At 41.7% G+C, this 9,837-nt stretch overlaps 1 pseudogene; it reads right to left on the reverse strand.

Moving 5' to 3' along the window:
* Positions 1-1,235: 1,235 nt before the first annotated feature.
* Positions 1,236-5,897, reverse strand: LOC101573716 (annotated as a pseudogene).
* Positions 5,898-9,837: the final 3,940 nt, after the last annotated feature.

Raw genomic sequence — 9,837 nt, forward strand, 5'->3', positions numbered from 1 at the left:
TTTTTTCTTTTAGTGTATTTGGAACAGGGTTTCACTGTGCAACAAGGCTGGTAGTGACCCTCCTATTCTCAGCCTCTCTAGCACTGGGATGACAGGGGTGTGCCACCACACCTGGCTTTGGGTAGCTGGCTCCACACCCAGGCCAGCAGGGCATGCGGTACCGGAGATCGAACCCAGATCTTTGCACTTGCCAGGAAGGTGCTTAGACTGCTGAGTTATCTTCCCAGCCCAATACAGATACTTAAATTTTTAAAATACAGTTTTTGTTGTTTTTTCTCTTTTTGATACTGAGGATCAAACTCAAGATCTTGTGCTTGCCAGGCAGGTGCTTATGCCACTGAGCTATCTCCCCAGCCCACATACAACATATTTAAAGCTCCAATCTATCAATTCTACAACTTTTTGTGACATCTATTAGGAAATAAAATACACGTCAATCAAATTTTCATGCTGACTTATTTCTATACATTAAACACATGCCCACCAACACAAGCAGAATTATACCACATGAACATACTAAAAGACTTTCTGAATTGTTAGCTCAGTATTAATTTATTACCTTCTTTGTTTTATTTGTGGGAAATGAAATTCCTTTCTCATTTAAACGTATTTGAAATATCTCAGCCCTTTTTGTCATGGCCAGGTTTCATTAGTAGTTTTTCTTTAGTGAAAGAATTCACCAACAAATCCTGTCGTGGCTTTGTGATTTCCCTTCTGGAGAATCTCTAGAACATTTGTCTTCCACCTTCACCCGCGGCCCAGTCCTTTTTGTCATTCTGTCAGCAATGCATTGTGCATCATGGAAGGCAAGAATTGCATCTCACCTGTACTTCTACACTGATAATAGACAACTTTGTTTTAAGAGCCTAGTCAACTTCAAGTATCTTGCAAAAAGTAGAAATGGAATTAAGAGTTATTAAATTATACAAGATAAGCTACATGATATTTGTGGGTTTTGTGAACTTCACAGTCACGTTATAAACTCTGTTATGTCATAACAAATCTATAGATAAAACAATTGGAGAACAGTAGAATTACTGATTTTTTTTTCTACAAGTAAAAGACATAGCCAAGGTTAGTGTCTTGAAGGTAAAATCCATGTCTGTTCAGCTACATTATATGAACCCTTAATTTTAACAGCGTCCTTACATCAAGCTTTATGAAAAGGATTTGCACATCAGAGCCAAAAGCCAACCGAAATCCCACCCTCAATTACGAAAGAACTTAGAGTCCATTCATTTGCGGACTGCGTCCTTCACGTCCTTGTTCCTCAGGCTGTAGACCAGGGGGTTCAGCATGGGGGTCACCACCGTGTAGAACACAGCGCCCACTCTGACCGTGTGCCTGGAGTTCTCAGAGTTGGGCTCGCAGGAGAGGACCAGGATGGTGCCATGGAAGACGCGATGGCCGTCAGGTGCGAGGCGCAGGTGGAGAAAGCCTTGCGGCGCCGGCTGGCTGAGCACATCTTGAGGACGGTGATGACGATGAGCAAATAGGACAAGAGAGTAATGAGGCGCGTGCTGACTGCACTAAGTGTGGCCAAAAAAAGCAAGAGTAATTGGCTAATATAAGTATCTGAGCAAGCGAGGGAGAGCAGCGAGGAGAACTCACAGAAGACGTGATCAATTACGTTGAAATCGCAGAAAGACAGTCGCCAGGCGGAGCAGGTCAGTGTCAGGGAGCACGCCACGCCCCAGGAGTAGGACCCCCGACCAGCAGCGCGCAGAGCCTCCGGGACATGCCCACTCCACTGGGTAGAGCAGGGGGCTGCAGACGGCCACAGAGCGGTCGTAGGCCACCGCTGCCAACCAAAGGCTTCTGTTACCACGAAGATGCAGAAAAGAAAGTACTGCACTGTGCACCCCGCAAAGGAGGCGCTTCTGTCCCTTGCAACTAGGTTGGCCAGCGTCTTGGGAGCAACGACGGAGGAGCAGCAGAAGTCCACGAGCGAGAGGTGGCTGAGGAAGAAGTACATGGGGGTGTGCAGCTTGGGGCTAGGTCCGACGCCGGCAGTCGTCCCGGTGTCGCCCACCACGGTGACGCCGTAGATGCCCATAAGAACCAGGACGAGCACGGCTTGCTCTTGGGTAATCTGAGCAGCCCGAGAGGGTGAGCACCACTCCACTGTGGCTTCTGCCTCAGAGCAGCACGGTTTCTGCGTCTCGGAATGTGAAACGCACCCCTGGAAGGGAAAGGGGAGAGCGAAACGGCACTAGACACGCAGTCTACGTATAAAGCCTGCAGGACGACGAAATCGGCGTTCAGGAACCACCTTGTTACGTGAAAGGCGGAATTCACTGTTAAAGTTTTAACACCAGCAACTTCAGATTTTTGTAAGACAATTCAAGTAGTCGAATTGTAAATTTTTAAATGTAATTTTTGGCATCCATATATATAGGAAGTGAGTTCATAATTTTTAATTTAAATTTAACTTTTCACATAATACTTGTTTAGATGTCTTTCATCAGTTAAATAAATGTCATCCTAAAATGGTTATCGATTATCTCTATCCAACAACTAGTAGAACAAATAACTTGTAAAAAATGTTTTATGTTTTACATTAATTTAGTGATATTAAATGCTAACTTCCATTAAACTAAATGTTTATTATAATTCTGTATTGGACTTTAATCAGTTTCGGTTTCTTAAATTTTTTTCTTTTTTAAAAGAGAGTTCAGGGCCAGGGAGATAGCTCAGTAGAATAAACGCTTGCCTGGTAGGTGCAAGGTCCTGAGTTCAATCCCTGGTACTGAAAATAAAATAAAATAAGTAAAAAAGAGAGTTCAGGCTGGGAAGATGGCTCAGTAGAATAAGTGCTTGCCTGGCAAGCACAAAGGCCTTAGTTCAATCCCCAGTTCTGAAAAAGAAAAAAAAAAAAAAGAGAGAGAGAGAGAGAGTTCAAAATGGTATTAGAGCAAAACTTACAAATGATACAAAATTTCACTAAACAAAATAATATGAATTTGACAGTATTTGTTGTATTGCGTGGCGCTGTCTTCAAATTAGTTGTTCAGATTACCAGATACACACATGCAAAATTGGAAGAAGAAAGAAAAAAGTTATAAGAAATTAAGGAGAAAAAGGAAAAAATCAAAAAACAAGAGAAAAACGTGAGCATTCACTGCTCCTCTCCACAGACCAGCAGCAGCCCACAGCACAGCTGTCTGCACCCCGCCGCTTGCGCTCCATGCCTTCCCGGTTGCACCGCTCGATCAGTACGCCTGTCTGGCCCGACAAATCTGATTTCAAAATAAATCTTAGTTACAGAGAGTAAGTTCTTCAATTCAGATGTTAATTATCCACCTTTTTACATTGCTCCAAGAATAATAAAATAGGAATAAAGATTTTGTGTAAGTTTACTCTGCTATCCCGAACATCACAAAACCGAAGCCAGAGATACACATGGGAATGCGGGAATCTACACATTTTTATCTAGAGCCCCGATGTTCAGATTATTAGCCATGTGTCTTTTTTACCACTGCCAAACCCACGTGCTTTTTCTAAGTCTAGATACATACAAATTTCCTTAATTAATGATCACATTTTTAATCAGAAAACTAGAGATTTAAGCCTATGGGAAGTAGCCCAATGCCATCATAAATGTCCCAAAGACATTCTCGAAAGCAGCACAAAAATAAAACAGAGAAAGGTACTGAGGGAAATTTTGGTCAGAAATAATTAACCTTATTCAAATCAGACGTGAAAACAGGATGGGATTACTAGTAACATTATAAAGGAATAGATTTCTCTTCTCCAGAGTGGTTTTCCTGATTGAAATTAATGCCAATATTACCTGTGAGTCTTTAAACAAACCCATAGATGGTGTAATCATGATCGCTCCCAAACACAAGTAATACCTGCTCCTTTATATCTATATGTACAGCCTTGGAGACGTGAACGCAAGACATGGTCTACTCCTCCTTCTCTTGAGGCACCAGATAAACAATTGAAACTAATTGCCGTTATCTATGCAATCCTTATAAAAATTATACATGCATACATCTTAGCACAGTAATTACACAATTTTATTGAAAATTATTGAATGCTTTACCTTAGTTATGCAAAAGGTAAAGATCAGTTGTGATAACTGACTTACATATTACTTTGAATAGCATGTCTCTGTAGTGTGAGAGTTTAAAATCTTTTTAGATGGCTCTTATAAAATTTTCATTAATTATTATCACACTCAAGGATTCTCCTACCAGAGAAACATCTGTAGTAACTGAACCCTGGGCACTGTGTTCCCTGTCCAGTTGTGTGCATTGATCCTTTGCTTGTCTTCATTTGCACTCTCACTTGGGTACACCTTTGCCAGGCTCTGGTAATCCAGTTCTATTTTTTAATACTACAAGATCAATATATAGGTGAAAACCTGAGGAATTCTTCTTTCTGTGTCTGCCTTATTGAACTTGGCATAAGGTTCTCCTGTTCAATGAGTGTAGCTAAATATGACAAAATTGTATGCACTTTCATTTGAATAGCTGTATCGCGCAGGTGTGCTACATAATCTTTCTCTGTTAATCCATGAGTGGATCGCAAGTCTGATTCCATGCTTCTTATGCATTTGACAAATTATTAATATATGCTCATGCTCTATAGTAATTATATTCATTTTGGGGAATGGGCTTATGTACATACGGCATCTTGACCAGCTTTGTATTTTGACTACTGTGAATAGTGCAGCGATTAGCAAATGAGTGTGGACCTCTCCTCCTCCTCCGAGGGGCCGTTCTCAGTCCCTCTCCATAGTCATGTATGTATGTACAAGTTCTGCACACCTACACATCTGCACACATGCACACCTGCACACCTGCACATCTATCTCCACTAAGGGATAGTAAAAGGATGTCATTAAAAACATCTGTCAGCTGAATGTGACCATAGCAGAGAGAACAGGTAGAACTCTGCAGATCCCCTTTCAGTTTTGAAGGACTTTTACTCAAGAAAAAAAATGGCATAAGGAAAATCAGGTAGCAGTTAAGAATGTGATATGGAGTAAAAAAACAAGCATTTAATTAGGGCAATGTGATTAAACTGTGTCCAAAGGTATGTATGTTGCACACGTGCATGTTATATAACTGGCATGGAATGTGATCTACACTTTGCTGCGCTTTGCATTTGCCTGTTTTGTGGTCCCAGGGATTGAACCTTGGAATTGCTGAGCTACATTTTGTCCTATTTCATTGTGAGGCAGAACCTCGCTGAATGATCCATCCTGGCCCAGACTGCGTGATCCTCCTGTGTCAGCCTCCTCGACGGCTGGGAATACAGGAATGTGTCTTGGCGTGTTTGCAGACCTCTTCGGGGTGGTAGTACGGCAGTCCATGGTAGAATCGACAAAAAATCTAAAACTATGAGAGTCAGTCTAAGAAAATCTTGTATGCAAAATCAGCTGGGTTTAGGACTTGCTCTGCTCTGGTTCTCTTTTATCCCCCTCCTTTTTCCTTTGCTGATGGGAATGTGTAACCTACATCAGTGTGTGCTGGGAACATTTAGCTTTGCTTTGATTTCAACTCGTGCTTTCAGCTGAGTTCTCCTTGAGTCTGAGAGGAGGCTTCATAGCCCAGCACCAAAGCAATAGCATTCTCCTTGGGACAGAGTCTCAAAGAAAAAACAAAAATGAAAATGCAAAAGGGACACCAGGTATAGTGAAGTGTGAATACCTTGATTTCAAGCGCTAGTTGGAAATATAAATAAATACACACTTTGAGAAATTGCTGCACATAACCAGCAGCTCGCAGAGACACAGGCAGCCCCAGCGAGCGCACTGACGTCACGAATGAGAAGTGCAGGCTCGGACAGCTCCTTGCCGCGGCCTTACATGGGGCCTGCCTGCGGGGACACACATTTAGGAAAACACTGCTCTCATCTTGCTCTGAATCTGCTCCGTTCTGCATACTGCCCGGTAAGCACAAAAGCCATAATGCTGCCTCTTTCCACACTTATTTGGATTTCATCCAGCTGTTCTGAGCTTCCGTCATCTCTTTGTACAACCAGCATGACTGTGAAGTGGTCTCTGGACTGGTGAGTAGGTGAGCAAATGCCTACACAGGGCTGAGATGATGCTCACTGACACTAAAGGCCCAACAAGTGCGTGTCCTGCTTAGAGCTCTCTGGTTAGTAGAATCATCATGCTTCTGGAATTTGAAGAAATTCTGATGGCAATTTAGGTAGCCTACCCTTCCAGAGCGAAAGGATTTGGTCATATTATAAGTGAAAAGCCCAGGAAAAATTTTAGGATATTTCACCATGGCATTATGAGGTGTGGCTAGTGGATTTCATTCCAGTATGTACAATTCTGTCACGGAACACAGCTGAAGTCCAGAAGGAGATGTTTTTGATCTTAGAAGATTGATCCTCAAACTAGAATTTTTTTCTTTAAATTTCTAAATAATAGTTGCACAAGTATATGAACACACTCTATGCTTTAATACATATGCACCTTGTGTAATAACCAAATTGAATTATATCCTTCATCTCAAGTAATTTTTTTTTATTTTTATAGTGATTTTTTTTTTGGTGGAACTGAGGATTGAACTCAGGCCCTTGTGCTTGCCAGGGAACAGCTTATTCCACTGAGCCATCTCCCTGGCCCCACTCAAGTAATTTTTTGTGACAAGATCACTAAACCTGTCCTCCTGGCTGTCTAAACATGTATACAGAGCATGACTAACTATGCTTGCCTTACTGTACACTAGACCATCAAATTAGGGCAATTTCAAAACAAATTTGCTGATAATATTCCAAGGGGATTAATTATTTTTGAGTTTTCAATAACATAGATTTCAGTTCAAAGTTTTTTGGTGGATATGCTAATAAGAATAGCATTTATTTCTTATTTCCCAGGAGTTTAATTTACAGTATAAAGTCTCTATCTATTTTGCATCTCAGTTTTCCAGAAAGAAATAATGTTTTCTGAGTCTATCCAACAGAACTAGATTCTGGTTACTTGGAAATGAGTAGTTTTTCTTTTTCTAAAGCAAAATTATATTACAGGTATGTCTAGCTCATTTGATCTATAATTAGAGAACCGTGGTAGGAATTCTTATCCTATGCACTTACTTTTAAAAACGTTTCTGCCTTTTATTTGGGGGGTTGTTGGTAAGAAATTAGAACTATTTCCCCATCATTCAAGCAGTGTATAAAGTATGTATGTATGTGATATGGTTTGTGTCTAGGTGTCCCCCCAAAGCCTCAAGCAGTCATGGGGTGGGTTCCAGAGTTTGTAATCAATTGATGATCCAGTTCTGAGATTATGGGCCTGAGTGCTACACCACCTGGGGTGGTCAATCCGCATACAATGTAAGGAGGGAGAGACGCCTGCTAGCTGCCCGGCTGCTGCTCCTCCTTCTGCTGCCAGGAGCTACTGCCCTCTGCCATGTGCCGCTCTGCCTTGGGGCCAGCCCAGTAGGGACTGAAACCTCCACTAACTGTGAGCTAAATTAACCTTCCCTTCCCTAATTTTGGGTGCTGGGTATTTTATCTCAGCAAAGAGAGATGAGTAACTAAGACAGTATGAAAATTACAGAAAAGTAAACAATAGCCAGTTTTCCTGTGTGCTTCTGTGTCTCTGCCTGCATCTGTCTGTCTGTCTGTCTGTCTGTCTGTCTGTCTGTCTGTCCCTCTGCCACACCAACCTTCTACACGAGGTCTATAACTTACCATGAAAGCTGAGTTGCCTGTTGCCATCATCTTCTTAGTCCTGAGGGCTGAGCTGTGAGCCTGCAGTGTTCAGAGCGTGTGCCCTGCTCTGCTCAGCAAAGGCGAACGCGCCTGCATGCGCTTTGGATGGTCTGCAGGTGTGTCTCTTATGGTTTAAAAGAGCAGTGTTTTCTTTCTTCCAGGCAAACATCTTTGGTTTTGTTGCTGTTAGTGTTTGTTTTTAGTTCTCTGATGAAAGAACCATGACTTTAGCAGAGAAATTTATGACATTCCTTTAAAATTTGTTCCCAATAAGGAGAAAACACCAGGCTGATTTTCTTGTCCACACTGTCGTCACCCAGTTTTTACTCTAGAGTGTTAGAGGAGTCGTGTGCCTTCTCCTTCTGCTACACAGAAAGAGCATATGAATTAAAATACTGAATTTGTGTTTAGTTTTGAGACAGGGCCCACTGAGCATATGTATTAAAATGCCACATCGTGCCCAGATGCCACTCAGTTATTTAGCCATTCAGAGAAAAGAAAAAAAAATACCCTGATTTGAAAATCAATCTTATAAAACCAAGTACAGGCCACTTTTAAACTCATTCTGCTTCAAACTGACAAGGCTCAAACTGACTCTGCTCCTGCTTCGGCATCCCAAGAGCTGGGATTAGGGAGGTGTGGCCTGGTGCTGGCAGATTATTAGATTCCTTTTATTTTATTTTATTTATTTATTTGGAAGAACTGGGGATTGAACTCAGGCCCTTGCACTTACCAGGCAAGCGCTTGTTCTACTGACCTATCCCCCCAGCCCCTTACATTTCCTTTAAATCCCTTTCTTAAGGAAAAATCTCAGGTAATGGTTTCCATTTACATGAAATACAGGACTTAGCCACTTTCCCTAGTAACTTTTGAGAGAGTTAGAATGGTACGACTTATCCGTTTGTGAAAAATGTAAAAATGTGCCTGTCAGCACTGTAACCAATGTCGTTGGTGACATCCGCGCTGACACGCAGTCTCCAGTCTCCATACACTCTCTCGCTCACACCTGTGTGTGCGCATCCTACGCTTACCGGTATGTGCGTTTCAGGTTAATCCTTTTCAAAACACAATTTAAGGTACATGATGGTTTTCTCCCCTGAGTGGGATAAGCCACTGTTTCTCAATTCATCTACTTTTAGCTGTAATTTTTATTGATTATGACATACACAAACAGTAGCATATCCCTGATAACATAGTTATTCATATGTGTACAATATATTCAAGTTTATTACATTATATTACTAATAAGATATCTAAATAAAAATATTTATATTGTTGTAGTGTTAAAACTTTGAATCCATGTGGCCTAATTCCTTTTTTTTTTTTTTTTTTTTTTTTTTTTTGTTTTTTGTTTTATGTATTTAGGACAGGGTACCAACTACACAGCTCGGACTCATAGTGATCCTCCTGTTTTTAGCCACCCAGCACTGGGATTACAAGCATGAGTCACCCCACCCAGACCCGTTCGTAGGCTCAGTGTGCCCCAGGGGTGGGGCCGCTGTGGCATGCAGGACCAAGAATGGAGCCCTGGTCCTTGGGCTTAGCAAAGCAGGTGCTTAGTCCGCTGAGCTATCCTCCTGTACCCCTGTTGCCTTTTTTCACAAACTGTATTCAAATGTTCCATATTTCTGGGTCATGACAGGCCATTGGTGAACCTTTTAGAGGCCAAGAGTTCAAACTGCAGCCCAAAACCTATTTACCACAAAGCGCCAACATCTCAATTGGACTGGAACACTGTGCTTTTAGTTTAGAAGACACAGCTCATGTAACCCACGGACGGAATCATCACAGAGAGGGCTGTGTGTGCTCACAGTGGCCTGCACACTGTAGGTTCTCCACCACTGTCACAGGCCTCTCTAGTCACCATTAGTGAACTGTAATAAATGTGTTAGGTTGACAACTGAAAACAATTATGGATGTGAGTATACGTTTCAAATCTTTGTTTCTACACTGAACAATTCTAAATTTAGACAGTCTTAAGAAACCATTAAATACAAAGAAATTCCTTCACAGTCCCCAATGATGGGGCTGACAAGAACACGTCTTATCAAATTATGTTGCTGATCAATTGAGCAGCAGGAGCAGCAGCTAAGTGGTTTCCACTGTGCAGAGGTACAGTGGCTGCCACACTCCTTGTGTATAACAAGATAACAT

Source organism: Octodon degus, unplaced genomic scaffold, assembly GCF_000260255.1.
Source record: "Octodon degus isolate 3935 unplaced genomic scaffold, OctDeg1.0 scaffold00283, whole genome shotgun sequence".
In the NCBI taxonomy this organism is placed as follows: Eukaryota; Metazoa; Chordata; class Mammalia; order Rodentia; family Octodontidae; genus Octodon; species Octodon degus.